At 44.0% G+C, this 2,500-nt stretch overlaps 1 protein-coding gene across 7 annotated transcripts in view; it reads right to left on the minus strand.

Moving 5' to 3' along the window:
* The window catches only part of mef2d (myocyte enhancer factor 2d), an 83,962-nt gene that overhangs the window by 550 nt on the left and 80,912 nt on the right, over positions 1-2,500 (minus strand). For all 7 annotated transcript variants that reach the window (XM_080005441.1, XM_080005440.1, XM_080005443.1 and 4 more), the window contains one exon: positions 1-2,500. This exon is cut by the window's left edge and continues 550 nt beyond it; it is cut by the window's right edge and continues 2,181 nt beyond it. The gene's annotated coding sequence lies outside the window, so the exon portion shown is untranslated.

Raw genomic sequence — 2,500 nt, forward strand, 5'->3', positions numbered from 1 at the left:
ATAAAATAAAATATAATAAAAATAAAAGCAACGTGCAATATTAGTAACACCCATTTTCACAAAAAAAAAGAAAAAAAAAAAAGAAAACCAATCCCAAAATGATAAAACAGAAACAAAAATATATTTATTTAAATGTCTTTATATAATTATTATAAAATAAAAATAAGATCAAAAATAAAACAATACCTAGCCTACAGGGAAAAAAACGCAGAGAAATAAAAATTAAATAATCTTGCCATTACTTTAAAATCATGACAGTTTCCATCAGTGATGGGTGTGGTATTATTATTATTCTTAATAATAATAATAATAATAATAATAATAATAATAATAATAATAATCACTTACCAGAGAACAATTAGAATTAAAACAGACCATAGCCATAACCACAAATTAACACTGGAATTCGAGCGAGACTCCTAAACATCATTATACATGGAGATATTGGAGGAGTTTGGGGGCAGGTGAGGGAACTATTTTCCTCGTGTCGATTGTCTTCCATTCTGTGATCACAGCGACCTCTAGTGCCGTTCCGAGGAACGTGTCAGGGCGTTGTGCGACACCTCGCTCGAGTGGCACCCAGACAAAAGGACACCTCGGACGGGTCGCTTCCCAACAGGGGCCACTTCGTTTGCTCGTGGTCCCACACAGGCACCCGGCTGCCACTCGCGAGGACAAGCTATGGGCGGGGGTCTGCGCTCGTCTTATTTACTCCCTTTTTGTTCGAAGCTCCTGGCACGGAGGGCTAACAGTCAAAGTGTGACTTCACACACTGCGTTTTACAATTAATCTGTCACTCTCTCGCATGATATAGACACTCATATAAACTTAATATAAACCTGTGTTTGTGTGTGTGTGAACACGTTTGTGTGTGTGTGTGTGCGCAAACGGGGGTGAGGAAAGTGAGGTGGAGAGGTGGAGAGAGATGGAGAGAGGTGGAGAGAGAGTCTGACACAAATATATAGATGTGGGAGAAGAAGATTGAATTGAATGAAGAGGAAGGAGAGAGAGAGAGTGAGAGAGCGCGCGAGAGAGAGCGAGAGAGAGAGAGACGGGGTGCAGCGTGTGATGAGATAGACGACAGGGGCAGCTCTCTAGGGTTTGGGGTACGATGAGTCGTCTATTGCCCGTGGATACGACGACCCAAAAAATTATTCGCCAGGCGGGAGCATGAAGAAACTGCGGCTAAAGAAAATATATAATAATAATAATAAAATTAAAATAACAAGCCCCACACCTGCCAAAATAACAAAACTGATGTTGAGCGGCGTACCACTTTTCTTCCGGTCAAAAAAACGTGTGTGTGTGTGTGTGTGTGTGTGTGTGTGTAAAAACAAGATAGACCGGGGTCAGCGAGAGGTGGGAACCAGAATGATAGAATATCATGCGGCTGCAAAAGTCAGAAAAAAGTTGGATTTGGGAGGTAGCGCCCGTCATTAAAGGATCAGGACGACGCTGAGTACCTCCGGCTTAGCAACAAAACCCGTCCCGAACGATGCCGCCAAAGCTTTTAAACAGGCAGACGGATTGAGTCGGCTCTAGGACAGAGTGCTTTATAAAGCAGAGAAACAAAAAAAAAAACGAACAACCCAAAAACCAACAAAAACAAAACAAAAAAACCCCAGACATCAAGATATAAATAAAATCAAAACATAAAGTTGCACTTTTCACCGCATTGATTTGTCTAAGCCTTCCACTAGGCCCACCCCACTCCGCCCTACTGCACCCCACCCAAATCCCATTGCTCATTACATTAAAACAGTACAAAATTGACATCCTTCGTGGTTGACGAAATGCACACATAGACACACACGCGCGCACGCACACGCACACGCACGCGCACGCTGTAAGCCATGTCGTGTTCTTTCGGCTTCTTCTTGAATCTAAAACTACAGGTGACCCGTGAGAGGTGAGAGGGCTCGCTCTAACGCACGGGCGCCGCAGCGCCGGCCCCTCCAACCAACAAGGATGATGATGCGAGTCCTTGGCTAAGGATATATAAATACATTTATATTGATATGTGTGTGTGTGTGTGTGCGCGGGCAGGTGCGGGTGCCGGGGCAGTGGGATATCAGGGTGAAGTTAAAGTGCGCTCTGCCGGGGACAGAGAGCAAAGCATCGCTCGCTCCAAACAGTCTGAGTCACCGCCGCTACGCCGGCGCCCGTCTTCCCTTTTCTGCCTCCAGAGTTCCCTACGTTGGCGCGTCGGCACGCGACGCCGTATGTACACGCATAAATATATATTGTGAAGGGGTGTCCTGCCGAATACATCGTTTCGTTATGTACAGTCCCTGCTGTCTGCAGTAAGAACACTCCCTTGGGTACGCTCTCATTACAAACATGTAAAATTCTCGCGTTGTGTCGTATTTACTTTTATTTTTTTCTTCAGGTTTTTTTTTTTTTTTTTTTTAACTGTTCAAAACCCTTTGGCTGCCTTGTCAAACAAAAGCTACAAAGAAGGATCATAGGCTGTATACATATATACACACACACACGCGCA

This window comes from Zeus faber (assembly GCF_960531495.2).
Source record: "Zeus faber genome assembly, chromosome: 8".
Lineage (NCBI taxonomy): Eukaryota > Metazoa > Chordata > Actinopteri > Zeiformes > Zeidae > Zeus > Zeus faber.